General features: G+C 49.4%; 1 protein-coding gene across 6 annotated transcripts in view; it reads right to left on the minus strand.

The window, feature by feature from the left end:
• The window catches only part of CERCAM (cerebral endothelial cell adhesion molecule), a 38,245-nt gene extending 19,403 nt beyond the window's left edge, over window positions 1–18,842 (minus strand). For 2 of the 6 annotated variants that reach the window (XM_073314296.1, XM_073314293.1), the window contains exon 1: window positions 18,585–18,842. The gene's annotated coding sequence lies outside the window, so the exon portion shown is untranslated. Of the gene's footprint in view, window positions 1–81; window positions 152–8,306; window positions 8,393–10,905; window positions 11,002–15,515; window positions 15,674–18,584 lie in introns of those variants that run through there. The other 4 variants (XM_073314289.1, XM_073314291.1, XM_073314290.1 and 1 more) reach the window with 4 other exon arrangements.
• Between the last annotated feature and the right edge of the window lie 5,819 nt (window positions 18,843–24,661).

Raw genomic sequence — 24,661 nt, forward strand, 5'->3', positions numbered from 1 at the left:
ATGCCTCCTGGTGACCATGGGACCATTGCCAGACTTCAGCACAAAACACCCCAGCTCATCTCCAATCTCATAGAGACGCACCTGTCGCGGACACGTATAGTTTGGAGTGATCTGGGGAAATGAGAGAAGACAGAGGGCTGTGTCCAAGGGATCCATCTCCTTGATGATCTAGCACAGAAGGCTTTGAGCATGCCAGCTTCTGAACTGCCGAGTCGTTCTCTAAGCCTGATGCTCTGCACCTTGAACAGCAGCAGTTTTGTGGTGTATTTACACCCATGAAATCCTTCCCGGGGACCATTTCTTTTTCCATCAGCAATCTGCTGCCATCTAGTGGTAAATGAGTTTAGCTCTCATTCAAGAGGCACACAGTAGACATTTCAGAGTGGTAGCGGTGTTAGCCTGTATCAGCAAAAACGAGGATTCCTTATGGCACCTTAAAGACTAACAAATTTATTTGGGCATAAGCTTTCGTGGGCTAGAACCCACTTCATCAGATGCATGGAGTGGAAAATACAGGTGCAGGTATAAATACATGAAAACATGTGAGTTGCCTTACCAAGTGTGAGGTCAGTCTAAGGAGACAATTCAGTTGACAGGCAGATACCAAATTCATCCCTGGGGCAACTCCACTGACTGGGTCAAGCATGGGGTGAACTTGGCCTGTTCTCTACAATTCAGGTCAGCAGGGGCCTCAGGCATGGCAGAGATTATGAAATGGTTCAGGGCATAATTGCTGAGTTAAGCCAAGAAGCTCTCCTCGCCTGCAGGTTTTCTTAGGCCATTTGGAGCAGGTGGGGTCTCATGTCATGCCAGGATAAGGCAGCTGTTGGGTACAGCCAAGAGCCCTCTGCATAGAAAGCAATGAGTCTGCTTTAAACCGGAGCGTAGTCAGAGGTTTGAAGGGCCTAGGTCAGAGATACTCAGACTGCAGCTCGTGAGCCACAAGTGGCTCTTGAATGTGTCTCCTGCGGCTCTTTGCAGCCCATGATATTAAAATACTGTGGGATTTAATTATTAATCAGTCTAAGTTATTAACCAATCAAATGAAGTTGATAAAATACTTGGTCAGTCATTTTGCTGTGAGAATATACCTACACACACAAATTCTCACAGCAAAATGACTGGCCAATCTAATCTTTAAACACACTGCCTCCCCCACTTGCTCTATTGCCTCAGAGCCCTCCCCACCTAATGTCCCATCTGCCAAGCAGAATTACAGTCACTTCCTTAGCAAAAGGACACGGTCTCTGCCCTTTTCCCTCTTCCACCAGCAGGTGTCACTACTGCCCACAGGATTCTCCAAAGAAGTTTGGGTTTTCTTGCAGAAAGTGGGGGGCATGCAGAGAGAAAGGATGGAATAATCAATTTGGCAGCTAATCAAGAACAATGATGTGCCATAGAACCACCTGCCTGGGAAATCCAACAGGATGGCATTAAGGTGTACAGGGCAAGGGTGAGAGAATCTTCACCCTGCCTAACAGTGCAGACTTCATCAGCAATAAAGTCACCAGAAACAGCCATAGTGCAGTCCCTAACTAGCAGGGTCCTCTCCTTGTCTGACATCAGCACACTTTTTGAGCGCTATAACTGTCCACTTGAGGCAGCCCTCGAGAAACCCCAGCCCTCTCTCTGCCCAGCACTGACACTAGCTATTAGCTTTTCAGCAGAGATGCCAAACTCTTTTACAAAGGAAGGATCAGTACCCCATTTTACAGATAAGGAAACTACGGCAAGGTCACACAGCAATGGGCAGGGCTTGGAAAGAACACAGGACTCCCACTCCCGCACCTTGTCCAGCAGCCCAGGGCACTGGTACAATGTTTGACCCCATGATTCTTATTGAAAACATTCCAAATTTTTTGTTGAAAGCAAACACAGTGGATGAAATTTGACTGCCTGCGTGGACAGACGCACACACTTCCAGTGACTACTGTATTACGTTCTGTTCTAGCCCAGACTGCCTATAGCAGGAAGACAGCCTATCAGGTAACAAAAAAACCTTTTCCATGCCGAAAGGCACCTTAGGACTCTGATTCTATCTTCATGCAAAGTAATAGAAGCCATCTTGAAATTCCCTGAAGGGGACATTGTTGAGATAACAATATATACTAAAAACAGGGGTTATGACCAACAAAACAAGAGATGCCTCCTATGGAAAGAATTGTCCAAATCAAAGTCAGCTGTCACTGAGCCTGCTGCTTGCACCTATTGGTCTGCCCCACTTTCTGCTCCCACCCCCGCCCCAGGCACTAGTACAAGGGACCAGCGTATGGTGAAATGGGAGCACAGGGCTAGGCATCAGGAATTCCCAACTCCTAATAGTGTCTGCTACTAGCTTGCCCTGTGACCTCCCATGCTTTAAATTTTTATCTGCACAGAAGAGACCATAACACTTACCAGAGGTATCTGGCACAGCTGCTGTGAGGATTACTACACATATTTATTACAGTAGAGCCTAAGGGACAACCAAGAGTGGGCCCCGATGCACTAGGCACTATGTAAACACAGGTTTCAGAGTAGCAGCCGTGTTAGTCTGTATTCGCAAAAAGAAAAGGAGGACTTGTGGCACCTTAGAGACGAACCAATTTATTTGAGCATAAGCTTTCGTGAGCTACGGATGCATCCGATGAAGTGAGCTGTAGCTCATGAAAGCTTATGCTCAAATAAATTGGTTCGTCTCTAAGGTGCCACAAGTCCTCCTTTTCTTTTTTTTATGTAAACACAGTAGATGTTCCTTCCCCGATGAGCTTACTATCTAAATAGACAAGCCAAACACAGAGAGTAGGGGAAGGGGTCTAATCAGTTAATGCCTGTACAGAACTTTTAACACATTATGCACTATAGGAGCACGATTGTTATTTTTCATTTATTATTATTTTTCATATCCTATTTTATTTAAATAGACACTTTTTTCTATTGATCTCAGGTTCTGTAAAGTCTCCATTTAAAAAAAATTAATCTACATTTTGGGTCAGATTTGTCTTGATTCTATGTAACACATACACAAAATACTGGTAAAAGAACATTATGAAGGCTGCAAAGTCAAGCACTCAGAAGTCAGGAAACGTCAGAAATAAGGTTGTCTGGGCAGCCTTAATTCAGTCTCCATGCGTGAATGCTCAGGTGCTCTGCCGGGATCACATGTGTGAAGCCTGGGCAGCCCTAGGAGCTGAGAGAGACTGAGCGTGTTCAGTGAGGATGAAATCTTCAGTGATTTTTGCTGCTAAGATTTAAATCTCTACTGAACGTCTGAACTGCAGTTTTTCAAAGGCTTAAAACTTGGCCAAGTTCTGGCAGATTTCCATGTGGATGGCAAAGGCACCTCCCCGACACCACCACTCTGCCAAATGTCAAGTCCCTGCTCCAAAGCATTGCGGTACTAGAGCTGTTCAAATAATAAGTTGCCAGAATTTTTAACGTGGGCAACCACCGTATTTTTCTCCAACCTCATCCTTGGAAATAGCTGAGCCATTTAAAAAAGCCTGATGCAGACACCTGGACAGTTAAATTTTGGCAACGTTATAAGCAATCAAATCTTGCAATGGGAAGTGTTAGACAAACTTAATGGGTAGTGCACTGACCCACCTGGCCTTTCTCCAAGTGTACAATCACGTATGCGCACTACCAGTTGCAGCCTGGAGATGGCGACAGTGCCCCAGGTTTAGAGTTTGAGGCGCTAGGGATACGTGTGGATGTGACAGTCCGGGACATGATGGAGAGCCAGTCATACGATCAATCCCAAGAGCCAGTCACTCCATCTCTTCCCATCCCCATGTCCCACCAGGGACCGCAGAGCAGAGCGGAGAGTGTCTCTTGAAAGGCGCGCAAGGTTTTACACTTACAGATCCCATATACCTGCCCTCACATCAGTACCCCAGCTCCTCCATCATCCCTCTCTGCCGTCACTGGCCTCCTTCCCATCTCCTCTCTGCATCTCGCTATATTTCCATAAGCCAAGTTCCCACTTCATCCATCGCTTGATTAGGACATTTCAAGGTCACACACAAGATCAGCCCTAACATGTCTCCCAAACCGCCTGCCCACACCAGCTGAGGCCCAGCCAAGTTGTCAATTACTCTCACAGCAGCACCAAACTGGCAGAAACTGCCCTCTGCCAGGACCCACATGGAATCAGCTCCAGTGACTAAACAGTCATAGAATATCAGGGTTAGAAGGGACCTCAGGAGGTCATCTAGTCCAACCCCCTCCTCAAAGCAGGACCGATACCCAACTAAATCATCCCAGCCAGGGCTTTGTCAAGCCTGACCTTACAAACTTCTAAGGAAGGAGATTCCACCACCTCCCTAGGTAACACATTCCAGTGTTTCACCACCCTCCTAGTGAAAAAGTTTTTCCTAATATCCAACCTAGACCTCCCCCACTGCAACTTGAGACCATTACCCCTTGTTCTGTCATCTGCTACCACTGAGAACAGTCTAAGTCCATCCTCTTTGGAACCCCCTTTCAGGTAGTTGAAAGCAGCTATCAAATCCCCCTTCATTCTTCTCTTCCGCAGACTAAACAATCCCAGTTCCCTCAGCCTCTCCTCATAAGTCATGTGTTCCAGTCCCCTAATCATTTTTGTTGCCCTCCACTGGAGGTTTTCCAATTTTTCACATCCTTTTTGTAGTGTGGGGCCCAAAACTGGACACAGTACTCCAGATGAGGCCTCACCAATGTCGAATAGAGGGGAACGATCACGTCCCTCGATCTGCTGGCAATGCCCCTACTTATATAGGCCAAAATGCCATTGGTCTTCTTGGCAACAACAGCACACTGTTGACTCATATCCACCTTCTCATCCACTGTAACGTCTAGGTCCTTTTCTGCAGAACTGCTGCCTAGCCATTCGGTCCCTAGTCTGTAGCGGTGCATGGGATTCTTCTGTCCTAAGTGCAGGACTCTGCACTTGTCCTTGTTGAACCTCATCAGATTTCTTTTGGCCCAATCCTCTAATTTGTCTAGGTCCCTCTGTATCCTATCCCTACCCTCCAGCGTATCTACCTCTCCTCCCAGTTTAGTGTCATCTGCACCTGAAAACTAATCCTTGTTACTGAAACAGCTTTGGCTGATTCTCGCCCTGGGCACTGGCATCAGCAGATTGGTGGCAAGGAATTCATAGTGCCCATGGGATTGGATCCAGGATTGCTGACCCACAAAGAGTGAGTGGTACTCAAGATGTGCATCTCACATATGGCTGGTGGGCACTGAGCGCTGTATTTGGGAAATGAACCCTACAAGGCAAGTTGAAAAGGTTTCATCAGCCCTTGTGCTGCAGCAGGGCTGGCCAGAAATTGTCCATAACAACTTTTAAAAAAAAAAAAATACACAAAACGGCATTTTGATTAAATGGAAATTTTGGCCATTTCCAGATTTCCATTTTTCAGGCTTTTGTTGAAACACTGAAAAGCAAAACTTGTTTGGTTTGGAAAGCTCGAAAATTTTCTATATTTGGTTGCTGAAAACAAAAAAATTGGGTTGGGGGTTCCTCCCTTAACCTCCCCCCGTCCAAAAAACACCCTAAAAATATTCACCAGGAAAAGTATCTTTTCCTCAGTAGCTCTAATCTGCAGCCTTTTGAGCCGGATCCTGCATTGTTTTGGCTCCAATGGGGATTCGGGGCATTCAAGGAACTCAGAACTGGGTCCTTCATGGAAATCTAGGGGTTATTTTTATTGCAGAGATGATCTGCATGCCACTAGATACGCCAGAGGGTTTGCTTTGATTTGCATCATTCTAATCATCAATTAATAAACACTTTTTGCCCTTCTATTGCACTTTCCATTGTAGCCTCTAAACAACCTTTATAAGCCTCGCAACCACACCTGAGGAAAGTGCGCATCATCCCCATTTTACAGATGGGGAAAACCGAGGCACAGAGCGGTGCTGTGACTTAGCCAAGGTCACACAACAAGGTTTGCAGAGCTGAAAATAGAACCCAGGAGTTGATTTTGTGCCATCACCACTAGACCCCTCCCCAGCTGTGTTTGTACCTTTGCAATTGGCATTCTGTTACCTTGATCTAAGCCTACTGAGCGGGTTCTCCTTGGCCCTGAACCTTGTGCGATCACTTAAACCCAGGCAAAGCAAGTGGAAGATTCTGAGCTGGTAGCATATCACACTCACTTTGACAGGCATAAGTGACAACACAAGGAGCAAAGCAGTGGACAACCAGGGTCACAGCCTCTGGAAGCGGCACAGCACAGTCCTGCAGGGTAGGGGAGCCAGAATCCAGGACTCAAGCCAGGTCTTCAATCCTCGGCCAGTGGGGGCTGGCAGTGCAGCAGAGTCATTCCAGTCCCTCAGTGTCCTCATGCCCAGGCTCTCTAGCCGCTCTGGTGGCTGACACAGGAATAGTATTGACAGGCACCAGAGGGAGCAGCCCCCAGCCCTCTTTGTCTAGTAGGACAGCTGGCCTGAGAAGGGAGTTAAGGATGGAGAGAGAAAAAAATTCAAGCTGCTTTTGAAGGTCAAAGCATCCCCCCCCTCCCCCCCGACAGACATACATCACCCTATTACCTAGAGAAAGGCAGGCAGCTGGGGCTGATTGTGTCTTAGTCTGTTACCTGCTCCGAAAGACATACTTATCGCCTTTTAATGTAGATTGGTCAGGTGCTTTCTTCTACCCATCTGATCCAGAGCAGAAAGGAGCATTACAATGTGAGCTATACTCACTGAACACGTGTACACACGCACACACACAAGCTTCTACTTCTCAGACAAAAATCAGCTCCTAATCGCGGTTTCTTTTCTTCATATCATCAGAGCCTTCTCAGTTCCCATCACAGGGCAGCAGCAGGCAAACCACTGGGTTTCTTTCCAGATGGGGGAGTGCATTTTCATGCAGGAGAGTCCTGCAGTCAAAGCACTGGTGTCAGACAGCTGTAGAGCGGAAGGCACCATCTCAGCTTCCCCACACAACAGCCAAAGCACCTCCATCCGGACAGGCAGCATGCTTGTTATTCCCATACACTGTGCTAAAGCACTTTAATGCAGACCAAAATTGCCCCTCGAACTCTAGCCCTAGAACCCTGCAATAATTCTGCTATTCTAGTCTTCAACTTGTCAGCAGAAGACGGGGCCTAGCATGCCAGATTGTGAAGCAGGTTTGTCATGCGTACAGACTGACAGTACACACTCGTGTATGACATCTCCCCCCTCCACACAGACATATCACACCCATACCTCATATGTACAGGTATGTAAACTTCCTCCGTACACAGAGTTATATCACACACCTCCCCAGTGCAACCGGAGCTAGGGTGACCAGACAGCAAATGTGAAAAATCGGGACGTGGGTGGGGTTGGGGTGGGGGGTAAATAGGAGCCTATATAAGAAAAAGACCCAAAAAATCAGGACTGTCCCTACAAAATTGGGACATCTGGTCACCTTAAACTGGACATACCCATTCATAGCTTCTGCATACGTCCCCCATGCATAGACATACATATGCAAATAACCACCTGTGCATACAGAGCTCACTCACACCATACAGACCACCCATGTACTGGGCGGGCCCAAGACCAAATGGCACCCCAGGTGAGGAGCATCTTCACCCCCCCCCCCCCACCACCACACACACTTTTGAATATCACACAATATATATAAACTTCACAGCATCGCAGCTGGGCTCTCACTTCACTTCAGTTCATTCTTATCTCTCACTGACTGGCAACACCCCACCCCTTCCATACCCGCGAGGGCATGGCTGACAACATTCTAGGAGGTTTGAGGAAAATGCCGTTCTCAGAAAGTCTGGAAGGTTCCACAAAATTCTACAAAGGTCCGGAACATTCTAGGAGGTTAGTGAAAAATGAATCCACATATGGGGTACCTGAAACATTTTACTTCAAACATTCTATTTTCCCTTTTGTCGCTAGCAACAAAAACAGCACCCCGAGCCCAGTGCCCCCCCCCCCCCAAGCCCAGCACTCCAGGTGGTCACCTGCCCCTAAATCCATCCCTGTTCATGTACACACATTGGCCATAAAAATAGCCCATCATTCATCTGTATCACACAGTCTACTTGCACTCTACACATACTACATCTCCTCCCCCAGAACACACTTTGTCATTGGAGGACTTTTGCCGTGTTTCACTCCAGATAAGAAGTCACAGGTTCTTATACGGGGTGATGTCAAAGAACACAGCTAAAAGCTCCTGCACTTAAAGCCACTGGAAACAAAGTTTCAGGACAAGGGTCAGTTTGCTGGCAGAAGATCTAGGGTACAAGACCAGAGAGCCGAGGATCACACAACCTTCTGAAACTAACACCCCTTCTTCTCTGAACCTCTCGCTGACTCACCATTTCATCTGGCCTGGTGCCCAGACATCACAGGAAATCCATCTATTCTCAGAGGTAGTCGATGAGATCAGGAGGAGGAGATTGTTCTGTTAGAACGGAATAGAATTGACAGCACATGGCATCTTTTACCCCAAGGAACCCTAAGATTCTTTACGGGGCAATGGGCTAGATCCTGGTAGTGCCGTGACTACAAGCCCAGGCATGAACACGGCTGGGAGTCACTCTGTAGGACTCTCCTCTTGATTCTACCACTATTTATCCTGACTGTGGTGCTGATGACAGGGCCTTGAGTTCTAGCCCCTGGAGCCTGATGGTCTTTTTCTGCACTGGTGCAAGTTGCCCCACCCACACACTGTCCTGCCAGGGTGCCTCATCTATGGATCCATTCCTCAGCTTTTCTGCCAACAAGGTTATCATTATGCAGGCGGGGCTGGAAGTTTACTCTGATCCTTACAAACAAAGGTTATAGCTACACAAGAAGCATAGGATTGTAGCACCACTAAGCTTTAATCTAGCTAGCACAGTGCCACCGGACTGGGCTGCCCCATCACACCCTCTTCTGGTCAAAGATGGCACTGCAGGTGCTTCCTACCTCAGTTTCTTCTGAGGTGGGTACCCACCTCCCCCCCACAAGATCAATGTTAGGAAATGTAGCTGGACACTCCAGCCTCATCACTGAGCAAATATATCCCCATCCCAGGGAGCAACTGTCCAGTTAAGAGCCACAACAAACAGAAGATTTGTCTCCTCTTGGGCTCCTCATCTGTCTGCCTTACCAGCTCCGGCCTTTCTTTGCTCCGCTATGGAGCGCTGGCTCCCAGTCTGCTTTCTCGGCAGTCCCTCTCACACTTGATCACTCCCCGGAGTCCAGGGCTTTTCACCCCTACTGCCAAGCCCTGCCAAGTTCGCTGCTCTTTCAGCAGAGCACTGCCTCCCAGAGCGTGCTCTGCCTGGAAGCCCTTTTTCCAAGCAGGCTCCCGCAGCCTCCTCTCCCACAGGACTCTAGCAGCTTCCCCCCAAAACCTGCCTGCAGACACTGCCTCCTGCATGACCCCAACCTGCTTCCTATAACACCTCCCTCTCTCTGACTGCACCCTCAGCCCTATTTATGAGGCCCAGGTGTTCCTCGGCCTATCACCTGACCCCACTAGACCACCCCCTCTGGCTGGGAGGCAGCAAATTACAGCACAGGTGGGGTTAATTGAACAGGCGGGCTGGCCCAAGGCCTCCTGGCCCTTAAAGGGGCAGGCCACCCTGATACTCAGAGTGACAAGAGTAGTGAAGACACGGTGGCATGGGCTTGTACTCGGCTACCTGCCCCAGCGCAAGCTGACCAGGGAGCTTGGGTATACACTCAGATTGCTAGCTGACTCGGAAGCCCACGCCACCATGTCTTCGCTGCTGTCATTACTCTCCTAGCCAGCTTAGCTAGCACATGTGCGGCCATCACACCTTCACTTGCAGTCCAGACCTACCCATACAGTCGCATATGCCTGCTGCCAGGAGGGCTGACAACAGAATGTTGCCAATTAGTGGCCAACGACGGTGGGGAGATTGTGTGATGTGAGAAGCTGGAGGTTGGGCTGAGACCCACCAAACACATTGCATCCAGCAGGCCACCAGATTGTCAGAGTCACCCGGGCTAGATTTGAACCACCAATGTGCAATACTCTTCATCCGGCCCACCTCGTTGTGACGTAACAACGGCTTGGCTACGTGTCCTTGGTAAGAAGACAATTAAATCCATTACATGGGAGAGCCACAAAGCTAGACCATTGGAAAGGGAAACACAGCCCTCCCCACCATCCCTGTCCATGCAGCCATCTGTAATGCAGGAAAAGCACCCTGGGTAAGCTCCAAAGGCGTCCGCACACTGGACCTTCTTCACCAGACCATGAAGAGGGGGCTCAGCTCAGCTATGGGGCTGGATCAATCAGCCAAGAACCTCAATCAGCCAAGGACATCATTCTGATCTGGACCACTCTTCACGATTCCTAATGGAGGGTGGTGATATGGACAGAAAAGAGGGTCGCACAAAGGCCTCTCTCTCCAAAGGCAGTGTGCGGAGAAGGGCACACACAAGCTCCACTGTGACTCCGTCTAATAACTCCTGAGAAATCTGTGTCCATTCCAGCTGTTTTCTCCCATATCCAGCTGTTTCACAGATTAAAAAACCTAGCGCCAGCTAGGAGTCCCAGAACTGGGTTTTCGTTCCAGTTTTCTGCTAAATCCATCCCCTTTCGCCGGGAGTTGTTGCCTTGTGCATTTATTTTGTTCTGTCCTTCATTAGCCTATTCTCCTGGGCATGGAAGAATAATGGTGCCACGCTGTAATCAGGATATTTTTAGGTGTATTCCGCTTCCCTCCACTAGGGCCTGATGGAAAGGCCCCATTTACAAGTGCAATTAAATCCTTAGGGTCCCCATAACCTGCATTTTCCACCATCTCCCCAGAGATCTGCATGACTGAGATTGACTGACTGATGCTCTAGAAGGACAGTAAGTAGTGTTCTGTCTGACAGGGGAGGGAGGAACTATGCCGACTGCAGCTGTAGTTAGCTAGGAGGATTGTGCCATTGTGAGCCTGCATTGAAAGTCACCTGAGACATTTGTACTCAGTTGCCAGACACATTTCCACAGCCATGCCCAATGCCCCCAGCCGCATGTCGATGTTCCACAGCAGACGTGCACATGCAAACAATGCTGTAGCAGAGTGCTGGCCAATCAGAAGACGAGCCGAGGTTGACTTCTGAGTGGAGGGAGGTTTTCCTGGCCCACCAACAGCTGAGAGAGGAAGAGTTACTTAGTGATGTTGTAACAACATAGAGACTCCCCCACACCATTGCTCCTCAAGTCTGGGCAGACGTGCCACGTCCATCCCTTTGAGTCCAGGCAGGGCTCAGGCTGAAAACTAGCAAGCAATTTCCTAGTGGTAGCAGCTAACAGTTAAAGGGAAGAACTATAGTCTTGTGACTAAGGCGCAGGATTCCTGGGTTCTGTACCCTGACACTGAGTTGTGAGTCTTTAGGCAAGACACTTAACCACCCTGTTCCTTCATTTCCCTGTCTGCCAGGTAAACATCATAACACCTGCCTCACAGGGGGGTCATGAGGCTTAACCCATCTGTAAAGTGTATCGTGCTGCTCAGACAGAAAGTGCTGTACACACACAAGGGTGTTACAAAGATGCCTGTTTGAGCAAAGGAATCCAGAGCCAGCGCAAAAGGAACCCCACGTACAAGAGGGGCAGCTCTCCAAGAGCTGTGTGCTGGGTCATTTCTGGAGCCGACCTTGCCTCCCCTGCCTGGTCTTGCAGCTCAGCAGACCAAACACAGAAGGTCCCAGTGCAGGTGGCATAAGGGAGTAGCTAGCCAACCACATGAATCACAAAGAGGCTGTCCGTGCAGTCCCTGTCCGTAGCAGTAGGTAACACAGCAGAGGTGTCAAGGGGAGCGTGGTCGGGTGAGAAGGTGCAGCCGTTGTGCACCAGGCCTTAGACCACATAAAGAAAGAAAATAGGTGTTGTCAGGTCTGGTCTCCTTCATCCAGGGATCCAAACTGCATGAGCCTCAAGGCAGGGGCCTGCTTTTCTTCTAAACCTGTAAATCCCCAGGCACACCTGCAGCACCATGTAAATACTAACAATAGAAGTGACTGCATCTGGGGCCTTTCCCTATCACTTCTCTCCATAAGAGAGACAGTCCAGCCCAGGTGATAGAGGATCAGCAGGAGGATCCAGGATAGAACCAGGGCTCAAATGAAAGCCCTGAGAAACTAAAAAGCATGCCTAAGAAAAGGGCAATTGCCTGGGAAGACACGGGAGTCAGCTGACCAAGAGTCTGGAGGAGAGCTGCTGGAAGGCAGAGACAGAGAGTGTGTGTCTCAGCCTCTGAGCCCTGCCCCTGATCCTGGGCCAGGAGTGCACCCAACAAGATCCTTGCCGTACATTAGAGCAGCCTGAAGGCTGCCAGTGGCTTGAAGGGGCTGGCATGGCAGTTGAGGAGGCCCCTGCCACACCCTTCCTCCCCTGCCCCCAGTCACAACCCCTCTACCAGACAAGGGGGAGGGAGGATAGGCTCTGTTACATCAGCTCCACACTACCCGGGGATCCCCTACACTGCCATGATCCTCCCGTGGCTGGCTATTTTGGCTATTGGCTGGCTATTTTGGCCACACTGCACTGGTAGTCAGGTTTGTGCGATTGCGCAAAGCGTCTGCACTGCAGCCCACAATTTGGGGCCAGTGTCACAAACACAAGAGGTTCCCCATCGCTACCAGAAAGCTCCCAGGAGCCCAGTTCTCCCAGGGGTACAATAGGAGTCCTATTGACTCCAGCAAGGGTTGCTAGCATCCTGAGACAGGAGTATCAGGCCTCCAGATTGCAAATCCGCCAGGGGCCTATTCATCTGCCAGAAAACATGAGAGCCCCAGCTCTGCTCTCAGTGGCGTTGACCAAGCTGCTAGGTTGCTTTTGACTAATCAATGTGTTACAAGTTAGAAGGCAACGAAACTGGCCCCTCTTTGAAACTGTCCCTTCCCTGGGACACGCGAGGCTTGTTCCCCGTACAAAAGGGTTAGGCCTTAACTAGGGCCCTACCGAATTCACAGTCCATTTTGGTCAATTTCACGGTCATAGGATTTTAAAAGTCATAAATTTCATGATTTCAGCTCTTTAAATCTGAAATTTCACAGTGTTGTAGTTGTAGGGATCCTGACCCAACAAGTAGCGTGCGGGGGCAAGGTGATTGTAGGGGGGGTTGTGGTACTGCTACCCTTACTTCTGCGCTGCTGCTGGCGGCAGAGCTGCCTTCAGAGCCGGGCAGCGGGAGAGCGGCAGCTGCTTGGCAGGAGCCCAGTGCCGAAGGCAGAGCGGCTGCCAGCAGCAGCGCAGATATAAGCGTGGCCTGGTCTGGTGTTGCCACCCTTCCTTCTGCGCTGCTGCCTGAAGAGCTGGGCCCTCAGTCAGCAGCCGCCCCAATCTGGCCACCCAGCTCCGAAGGCAACAGCGCAGAAGGAAGGGTGACAACACCAGACCAGGCCACGTTTACATCCGCACTGCTGCTGACGGCGGCTCTGCCTTCGGCGCTGGGTGTCCGGCCAACAGCCGCTGCTCTCTGGCTGCCCAGCTCGGAAGGCGGCGCAGGGGTAAGGGTGGCAATACTGCGACCCCTCTAAAATAACCTGGTGACCCCCCTGCAACTCCCTTTTGGGTCAGGACCCCCAATTTGAGAAATGCCGGTATCCCCCCGTGAAATCTGTATAGTATAGGGTAAAAGCACACAAAAGACCAGATTTCACGGCAGTGAGACCAGATTTCACGGTCCGGGATGCGTTTTTCATGGCCATGAATTTGGTAGGGCCCTAGCTGTAACTAGGAGTCATGAGTCTAACTTAAGAAAGGGGACACATAGGCAACATATCAGGAGAAGCTTCGTAGCAGCAAGGCCCATTCACCTGTGGAGCCATCAGCCACGGAATGAGGCAGAGGGGCTCACTGCATGGGCCAGTTAAAACACTGGCAAAGATACTATAAGGCACAATCCTGCCCTGGACGCCGGGCCATAGAGGGGATGATACCAAACAGGGCTTTTCTAAATCTAATTTCTATGATTTTCTAATTCAGTCAGACCTAAAGAACCAGACCCAAAGGCCCGCTAGGCCAGCTCCTGGGATCTGAGCCCAGGCCTCAGAGACAAGCTCCCAGGACTTTCCTCAGCCCACGTGAAGTGGGCACCATATGAACCCGGGGGCATCCGATGTGTCTTCACTTTTTAAGGGGGGGCTACTTTTTCTTTTTTTTCTATAATAAATTCCCCCACTTTCTTTGGGAAAATAATCAAGGGAATTCTTCAGCCAGGCTCTAAATCTCAGCTCTAGTGGTCTTTGCCTTGGCGAGGTGGGATCTCCCTCTAGGACTCAGTGACCCATACTCTCACAATCCCTACACACCCCTCCTTTCCCTCCCTCCTCTCCCACCCACCAGGACTTTCGGTCAGTCGCAGTCCAAACCCGGGCAGCTGTGACTGAAAACAAAGCTATTTCACACACAATAACCTTCTGTCCATTCCCAGATGCTGACCGCTGCGGTGGACAGCGGCTAGGGCTGGAGCCATTGAAGGTCCGTGCCAGGCCCCTGCTGGCAGGAGACAATGTTGGCAGTGATGGAGAGTAGGTATTTCAAAAGGTTTTGTTTTCAGATGACCCGCAGAGCCAGTGTGACCCTTCACCCCCAACCCTACCCACCCATGCTCCACCGTCCCAATAGCAACTGGCCACATTCCTGACCTTGGGGGGGAAAAGTTTAAAAACTCTTAGTGAGGAAACAATAACAGTGTCATGGAATTGATTTAGGAGGGACTTTTTCCATCACAAAGGCGAAACAAAAGTGCTTGGAGCTGGGAAAGGGGCTATGGCTCTCAGCTCAGGAAGGGAACTGAATTACTGTGTGATAGGAGACATCTTCCAGTGGGGGGGGGGGTTTGAATTCCACCTGTTAGTCCACCAAGCTGCCTCTCCGCTCACGCACACTCCTGGCACTGTCTGCCTGGGCTACATTTTAATCTAAGGCCAATCTTCGGGCTCTCTAACCTTTAACTTCCTGCAGAATCATTCCCCAAAGCCAGGGAAGCAGCGTGAAATTCAGGTCTGTTTCTTTCCCGTGTTCCACTGAAGGCATCCTCCTGCTGCTCGTGTTTCAGGGTAGGGAAGAGAGGGAGCCAGGCCTGCTAAGTAGAAGCCACGCAGCTGAAGCTGCGAGAGATTTCAGAGGTCTGGTCCACAGCCCACATCATTTTTTAGTGTCATGGGACCCGGAGAAGCAGTAGTCTGGCGCTCCCCAGAAGGCTAGCTTGAGGGGGAGGGCCCATAGCACCAGCTGCCAAATCTCCCTCAGGCAGAGGAAGCCTCCTCACTGGAAGACAGTTGACAGTGTCTCTCCCTCTCAGGAGGGAGGATTTTGCCACAGTCCAACGAGACATTTAAAAATCCCACTCAGGGCATTTTGGCAGATCTCGCTGGTTCAGACGGTGTCAGAGCAACAGCCCAGCCAGTAGCTGAAGCTGGGGGACTTTGTGTCCCCCTGGGCAGGGCTGAGATGAGGCCCCTTCTGAAGGACACTTACCAGCCCCGCACATTTCCCACAGGGAGCTGCACCGTTGAGGGGAGTTTGGCGTAGTTGGGTTCTTTGGGGGTCTCAACTCTGAATGTCTCACCTCTACGGTCACTATGAGGGACTCGTTCTGGATCTGCTGGAATCAATGCCATGCCTACACACCAAGGCCACAACTCAGCCTCCCCTTGCTGGCTCATGGACTCGCTCCTCATGTGAATCTGCCTCCGTGAGGGCTGATCGCCTGGGGCTACCGTCACTCTGGGGAGAGTGGGAAAGTGGGGAAGCAAGAGGGGGGCTCAGGTAAGAAAAGCGGAAGGAGAGGGCAGCAAAAAGTAGCCCTTGATGGTTCTTTTTCATGTTGTTCAAGCTGCATTTTTAAGGGACAAATCCACCCGTCCTGCTCCCCAGCCTCAGGTAGGCATGAAGGGTCCCACCTGCAGCAGGACTGGGGCCGTTCCAGCAGGTGGTGATGGGTTTGTGTAATCCATACACCACAGAGCCCAGGTCCACAATCGCTCCTGGTGTGCTGTCACACAGTCAAGGGCTGAGGGTGGGAAGCCAGAGCCACCAGCCACTCTCCCTGGCACAGGGTGGGTGCTGATGGGGTGGAGCCCACTCCAGCTCTGAGATTGGAGCTGTGGATGAGGAGCAGCTTCTCTGCTTCTTCATGGCCTGTGGAAGGGAAGGTCCCATTCCTCCTTGCACACCCTCCCCAAGGAGATCCTTACTGCCCATGTACTCAGACTGTGCCCTGCAGAAGGATTTGGAGCTTTAGCCAAAGCTACATCTTTCCTCTATCTGCCTGGTGAGAGGCAGGGCCAGTTTGAGGCCTGAACACTGAAATGGGCCCTCACGCTCTCTGAGTGCTTGTGGGAGCTTCACCCACCATAAGCCACACTCCCACTGAGGGGTGCTTCGGGTCACAGGGTCTGCAGTGCCAAGGGTCCAGCCCTGGGGAGAACACGGCACTGCTGCGCACAGGCAGGACTTGGACTGAGTGGAAAAGGGAAGGAGGGAAATTGCCCATGTCACAGCGTTCGTGTGCAGTTCAGTATGTGACCTAGGAAGTGACCAACATGGAAAGGGAGTTCTCTTGTGCTAAAAGCTGAGCCCTCGAGCGCCGGCTGTGGGGGCAGCAGGATGGGAGGGGAGGGCAAATGTGGTCCCTTGTTTTGGGTGGAGGGCAAGTGTGATCTGGGCAGACTTGGGGAGTGAGAATACACACTCATGAGGACACCCAAGAGGGAAACTAAGTGTGGACCATGGAGCGTGTGATAAAGACTGTGCGATCATTGGGAATGTGAGGAGAGAAATAGCCCTATGTATTGGGGCTAAGGGGCTTATGGGCCTAATGGAGCCTTAAGGGCACCTCCATTTTCTGCTTTAATGCCTGGCAGCAGTCGGAGCTCAATGGGGCGACTGGGCGGCGGCTGCAGACAGTGGGAGGTGCACACTCCCATCTCCTGTTGCCACTGGAAGAACCAGCAAGCGAAGCCGAGTCTTCCACCTGGCAGAGCAGAGCGAAGGCCTTCCCACCCAGCTACCGGCTGGTCCTGCCACAACTCCCCTGGTGTCGTGCCAGTCCCTGAGTCAAAACAAGAATGCAATATGGGGGAGGGGGAAATTACTTTGATTCTAGTGTGCGTTTCCTTGACATGTCACAAACTCAGGGCTGGCGCTCTAGGCTCAGGCCACACTCCCCCTTGCCTCAGTGGGAGTTTTGGTTGAATCAGGCCTTTAGGTCGTTGGAAAATCAACCACCCTGCCTGACTTTGGTACCTGCCAGTCCAGCGCAATCCATGCAGCAACCCTGTTGCGGCCAGAATTCTTTTGGAGCAGTGGCTGACAGCAGGCATTCTTGGGTAATATTCAGACCCAAGGCTCTGCATTGTGGGACGGTGTGAGAAGGGACGATGCGAGACTGGAGAACCTGCTGCAGGCTCCTCCAGACCTGAACTAACGCCCTCATCCAGGGCCTACAGCAAATGCTGGTAAGATGCCTGGGGTGGTTGTTGCATGTGTGTGCAAGGTGCTGCATGCTCAGGTTGTTCCTTGCCAGGCTTTTCCGCTTACTGCAGAGCAGCTTACAGAGGGTGTTTGCCTTTCGCTTTGGGGAAGCTCAAGGAAATCTCAGACACATGAGGGGGGATGGAGTGTTGACCCCAACCAAGAGGAAACAAGATATTTCTATTTGCTGCAAGTCAGTAGCATGTCCTGAGAGTCAGGGGGAAGATTAAACAAAAGCAGCCTCCAAACACTGTCTGGGTCAAACCTTCATTCCCACAGGAATAGAGGGGAAAGAGGGGCTATTGCCTGAACAAAACTGGGCACAGACCGAGGCTTGGATTCAACAATGCTTCCCCCAGGCAGATCCCTGTGCCCACAAGGAGCTCTTTGCAGAATCAGGGCTTCACTAAGCCACCCTGCTCTGGCCCTCTCTGGATAAATTCCTCTGATGATTCTCTCTCTGAGGCATTTTCTTGACTCATGGATACAGCCCCAGGAGGGGCAGAAACAAAAAAGCACTTGATTCTCTCTCCTGGTGGGCTCATTCACAGCCCCAAAGAGGTGAACCCTCTTTTTTTCCCCCTACTGCTCAGTCACTGGGTTTTTAAAGAACAAACTGCCACTTGCCTCCTTCTGTGACCAGAGAGTCCACATGCTGGAGGAGAAAGAGTGACTCATCTGTGGGCTCCAATCAAAGGGGCTTTGTGAGATCCTTAACCCTTTGGCATGCTGTGGAGGCATTAGCTCCCAGCACCACCAGTCACATGCCAGCACTGGGACTTGGGCCATCACAATGATAGATAGATAGATAGATAGATAGATAGATAGATAGATAGATAGATAGATAGATAGATAGATAGATAGATAGATAGATAGATAGATAGATAGATAGATAGGATTTTAATACTGGGGCACATAAATTAAGGAAACACAGATGCAGACAAGCAACATTAGGAGAGAAATTTAATGAAATATTGTACACATCAGAGAAGTGCTTTGACACTCTAATCCCCCTGCCCTCTCTCCAACCCCCCTCCAAAAGCCATCCTGGGCCCAATCCATCCCCTGGTTTTAAGACCTCTGATTTACTCCAGGGGATGAATTTGGGCCTCCATCACATTTAGAAATCTTAGAAAATAGCTTCAGAAAATGTCCAACTTACTGAGAGTTCCTTAGCATTCAGAGCCTGCATCTCCCGCCACGAGGACAGCATTCCGGCACTGACGGGCTTTAGGAATGAACGAAAGGCATTTTAACAGGAGAAATATTTTTTCTGCTTTTCTGGGTGGATCGTCAGAGGGAAAGGCTGAAAACAAGTTCACTGGCTTTTTTTTCCCCCTTGTCCTATTTTTTTTCCTGGCAGCCTCTGGGAGGAAAGCAGCTGGCAAGGTGATGCTTTTTTGGAAAGGGGCACTGCTTGTGAAAGAAGCATTCACTACTCTGTGAGCCTGGGAAGATTCAGCATTTTATCTTATCTCCAAAACAGGAGGATCTTTGCTGAAAGGGGGGAAATAGAAGGCAGGGTTGGTGAGAAGATGTTCTGCCCATTCCTCATAGCTGGGATATTATTTTTATTTGAAACCACGAGCCTAAAGTCAAGTGCAAGGGCGACTTTCAAACCGTGCTGTGCTGTGTTTACTCAGAATCAAAACTAAAGCCAATGACATCATGTTTTTTTCCAGGATGAAATTTCATTTGCAGATGACTTCCTCTACAGACTGGAAGTATTCAGGCTCTGAAGCAAAGAGGAACAGAATAGCACTGAAAGAGACAGTACTGTCTATGCTAGCAAGAAAATAGATGTCTTTTGCTAAAATGTATTGCGTGATTTTTTTATAAGTTGCCATCTATATGACATGGGACCAGAAAGAGTGCCCCTCTCCAAGCATCTGAGAGAAAGGCAGAGCAGCTATAAATCAGACATTGGAATCTGTTATTTTGCCGTTTGAAGGCGCACATCCCAATCGTTAGACTAAACCAGCTGAAGTGAAAAGTTCTCTTTAAGAGGAGCACATTTTTCCACCTTGAAAATCTGTGAGGTTTGAATTCAATGGTGCAATTCTCTCCCCACCCACCCAACCCCCAGCAGCCTGTGAGGGTCCAGAACCTGGGTTCACTTCTTTTGACTCTCCCCTGTTAATTTTGTTTAGAAACTTGTCAGGTTGGTACATAAAAGAGGTGGAAAGATCAATCCAATCTTTTCAGCAGTGTGGGAAAAAGTATTTCTCTAATCCATATTTATTGGTGTAAGAAGCTGAATGGGGAGGGGGGTTAGCCCCAGTAGTCAGGAGCAAAGGACATAAGGGACAGTTTAAGGCTGCCCTTTTCATAGAGGGGTCACATGTCACCAAAATCTTTTGCTTTGTCTTTGGATTGGTTACATTTTGTTCTCTTTTTTTCAATTGGGGTTGCCAAGCAACTACCTAAGTCCAGCCAAGATATTTTCTTTATTACAAGTGGAGCAGAAAGCAGCAAGGAGGAGAGAGAGATAAAAAAAAAGAAGAAGGAGAAGAAGAGAAGTTTAGACAATTAACATTTATAGGATCACATAACTTCATTAACTCAGCCAGTATTATGAGGGGGTGGGGGGGATGGAACTTTAAGAATTAAAGAAAGTTAAAAGGAGGCTTGCAGCATCTGGGCTCTAAAACAATGCCAGGCTCCAAGCTGTAACAATGGGTGCATCCCATTGCTTTGCAGCCTTCATGGAAGAGATGGCTTTAATTTCCTAAAGACGCTCATCAGGATTCCAGAGACCATGTAAAACCATTTTAGGATTCCTGCAGGAATCTGTTAGCAAGTTGTGGGGTGGTGGTTGGAGGTTTTAATTCTGATTTTTACCTTGAAAAACAGGTTTGTTTAATATGAAAACAGATGGGAGCCAGAAGAATCATTTGGAATGTGAGACCGCTGGGGGCTTTTCCAGCTGCTGAGGAATCAGACGTCTTTTGAAAGGAAAGAGCAACGTTTTCCTTTTTTTAATTTGGCATTGAGCTTTTATTTTTCCTTTCGAACTTGTGATGCTGTTGACATGGCAGCTCCCACAAACTGAGACAGCTTAGAAATTGCTTTCACCATTCTGTGGCTTTTAGAGGTGACTAGAGATTTCAGATGCCAAACTTGAGAAACTTTTTTAAAGCCTGATTTCCAGGAAGTGCTGAGCACCCACCCTCTGAAAATTAGCCCCCCTTTAAAGTGTCTCTGGTTTGACACTCAAAGTCACTAATCACTTCTGAAAATCTTGGCCTCTAATTTTTTGCTTAACACTAAGGTCATCACCAGTGATAATATCTGTTATCAAAGTAGGGCTCTCCTCTGGCATGCCTTACCTACCCAGAACTCCCACTGGAAGTCACTGAGAGATTGCAATGTCCAAGAATGCAGGATCAGGGTCCCTTTGGGACTGACCCTGCCACCACTGTGCCTAACTTCAGAACTGGTAACTAGGTTTCTGGCTTGCAGAGAAGTCTTTGTAATTAAAATCTAATGCCTAAAATCCTCAACACCTGGAACATTCAAAATTAGACTGGACAAAACACTGGGACTTGTTCTGTAGGGAGCAATCCTGCACTGGCAGTGGGATTCAGTGACCTCATGGCTCTTTTCCATTTCTAACTCCTATGAGTCTCTGGCTCCTGGGCCCCTACCTGCCCTAAGCCATGCACACACAACTGCTGCCTGTCTTGACTCCTTGGGGGTGATTCTGAGGCAGAATCGAGTCCCATGCTCAGAAGCCTGCCCAGTGGTTGGAGTGTTTGCAATATTCCCACTCAGTCCAGCTTGCTGAGATGCTTTGCACAAACATGTTCAAGTTTAAAGAAAAGGGGGACTTGTGGCACCTTAGAGATGAACAAATTTATTAGAGCATAAGCTTTCGTGAGCTACAGCATCCGATGAAGTGAGCTGTAGCTCACGAAAGCTTATGCTCTAATAAATGTGTTCGTCTCTAAGGTGTCACAAGTCCTCCTGTTCTTTTTACTGATACAGACTAACATGGCTGCTACTCTGAAACATGTTCAAGTTTGTGTTTCTCTCTCTGCTGATTAACTATTTACTGCTCACAGCAGTAGAAGTACAGTGTCCAGCCTTTGCTTGTGGGCTTGAGCATCCATGGTCAGTATAAGGGCCTTGCTGTTCTGCAAACAGAGTGTGAGAACAGTTCTTAAAACTGGAATAAAAAAAAAAAAAAGGGAGACAAGTACAACTGTTGACTCCCTTTAGCGGAATATTTAAGGTCCAATCTTTCTCCAGCCCTGGGCTTTCTCTCTCCTTCTGTTTTATCTTATTCTTTCATCAGCCTGCAATCTACACAGCGATTATAAAAAAAAAGAAATTTCTTACTGGCCAGCAATGCCCTTGCCCCATGCCAGGCTTCATGCTATTAATTCATTGTCTGCAGCCTCAGAATACATGGGAGGAAAGTTATTGCAGGAGTTAAGGTTGTTGTAACCACCAGTTAAATAGTGAATTTGATATGCAAGAAAAGGTCCCCTAAACCTGGATCTAAAATGCTGCTGGACAAGATATATACAGCCCACCTTTTCTTTGTTGCTAAGGCCAAAGCTTGCGGGGAGAAGGCAGGGAAGATGACTGAAAAATATGTAGGTAGATCATAAAATTTTGGTTAGATCTTTGAAAGAAATCAGGACAGCTAATTATGTCCAAACCCCATTTCGGTGGCACTTAAAATCGCTAGCAGAAAAGTGGCAACAGCTATTCCCAAAAGAGCTGTTTTATTATTAATTAGTAGTAGTATGTTATTAATTAGTAGTGGGGTGTTATTATTATCATTTCATTGGGTCCATTTTTAAGCAGGGGACTGCTTGTGTCTGGGTGAAGTTTGCCCAGCGTTTGTTTTATTTGTGTGTTAATTCCATTTGATCAAAGGAAGGGGAGGGAACAGTACATTTAAAAGAAAAGGACCCCCAACATTTCAGAGAGTTCAGTAAGAGGGAGGGATGGGGAGAAGTCTGGCTCGAACTTTGTGGAGGCAGAAGAGGCTGTGTTCGGAGCGGGGCTGGCGGGGCTGGAGCACATTCAGCAGCTTCTCGCCTCGACGTTTAGTTGAGCGCTTTGCTCCTCTGGTTATTTGTTTGTTTCGCTTCTGCGTGTTTTTGTGGGCTGCGATCTCTCGGCCCGCCCTCCCTGAAACCCCCTTCGGCAACTTCCCGAGAGCAGCAAACGATGCCCTGTTCTCTTCCAAGGGAGGATGTTGCAGCTGCTACGCTTAAAAGTCACTAATATTCATTAGCCGAAAACAATGAGCATTATTTGTCTGATTTCATCACAACGCTCCATGGAGGGTGGAGGAGGGCGAGCGGCGGAGTGGACCGTTTTAACACTTTCACTGCAAAAAAAGGGGGGCTCAGGAATGCCAGGAAAATAAGAAACCAGAGATGCTGGCTGAGGGCGGAGGGGCGGAAGGGATGGGGACGGGGAGCTGCCTCGGGGGTCCCTTTACAAGAGCAGGGTGAATGGAAACTCTCCCACAGAGCTAACGGGATCCTTTCGGAGCTGATGATCTCGCCTGAGCTCTTTATGTCACCCATTGTCCACCATTCCTGAGACCCCAGATTTCACCAGCCCAGGAGACCTGGGGGGTGGGGGGGGCGATGATTCTACTCGAAGAGCTAACCAGCAACCAACTGCTCCAAATTCCCCATTTCTCTCCGGTCAGAAGACCCACCCATCTCTCCCCGGGCTCTGAAGGGTAGCACGAGTGGGAGTGAGGGCGTGAGGAAAGGGAGGTGTGTTTTTTAAAGAAGCAAACTGAGCTGGGGAATGTGATCAGACTTCAAAGTATCTGCAAAAAAAAACCAAAAAAAAAAAAAAACCCAAAACCCTAAAAAAAACCCAAACAAACCCGCCGCCCCCCCAACCCCCATGCAAGCCCACTGGTTCCGTTCGGTGTGGAGGCAGAACCAGGGCGCCCGGGGTAAAAGCAAGCAGCCAGCTGCTTGGGGACGGAGAAGGATCCGAGCTCTCTGCGATTCACCGGCGCGCGGGCTGGGGAGCCGGCGCTCCTGCCGCTCGTGAACCGCAGAAGACGTCTCGGGCCCCGCGGCCGAGGTCCGCGCCCCGCCGGGAGCTGGCCGGAGGAAGCGGAAGGGGCGCCCGGCTCGGCCCGGCCCGGCTCGGCTCGGCTCGGCGCGCGCGGGGCCCAGGTTCGGGCGCTGTGTCTTTAAGAGATGGCTGGCTCCAGGTTGCAGCTGCTGTGTCTGTGCTATGGAGACAGTGGAGATTCATTACTCCTAAAACACAATGGGCATTTATCACCCTGTGGTGTTATTCAAATCCAGTACCAATTGAAGGCCATCCCCATTCTTTTCTAGCCTCCTCTGCCACGCATTTATTGTTGGGGGGTTCAACTAAAAACCCTTCAGGAGCCAACCGCAGCCTCCAGAGCCTTCTGCACTGTGCTCGTCGCGGCAAGCCCCGTCCAGGAGGGCAGACTCCACCGCTGGCACCAGCCGCCGCGGAGCCGGGAGCCTTGGCGGATTTTGGAAGCGCTTGGGGGGGAAGGATACAACATGGAGAAAGAGGGGAAAGGGCGAGCCGCAGCCGGTGGACGCGAGCAGCCGGAGACTTTTTTTAAAAAATGGGAAAAGCTGAAACCTCTCTCCTCCCCCCCCCAGCAAAAAGGGGGGAAGAAAGTCACTTGGGGGATGTTTGTGCGGAGCTGCAGGCGCAGGTATTGGAAAGCCCGGCGTGCGGCCGAGCATGCCTCTTCTGCATGACTTTAGCAAACGGGGGTTAACAGGTGCAGAACAAACAGAGCCGGTGCTTGGGTTTCAAGCACATGCTGGAAATAGACCCTTTCCTTTGGGGGACCCGCTGCACTTCGCGTTTTGGCTGGGTTGGGGTTTTTAACCAGTTAATAAAATCATACTCATCTATAGACCTTTTCTATATTATTTCCATATAACTGTCTGTAACTATGTACAGGTAAAGCTATACAGAACTGCATATAAATGGGGCGGTTCAATATTTTTCCATTGTGTCCATATATAGATATAAATCTGTGCATGTATATATTTGATTATATAAATACTCTTTCTTTATCTATAGGGGGCATTACTGAAACATTCTCTCTCTCTCTCTCTAATTCCATATCTTTAGATCGCTAGATTCTATCCTCTAAATCTACAATTATATATAATGTACTGTATCAATCGTTTTCCATGTAATAGATTACATTACATGGAAAGAGATATTATTTATAATCGATATCTATTGTTA

This window comes from Lepidochelys kempii, chromosome 16 (assembly GCF_965140265.1).
Source record: "Lepidochelys kempii isolate rLepKem1 chromosome 16, rLepKem1.hap2, whole genome shotgun sequence".
NCBI lineage: Eukaryota > Metazoa > Chordata > Testudines > Cheloniidae > Lepidochelys > Lepidochelys kempii.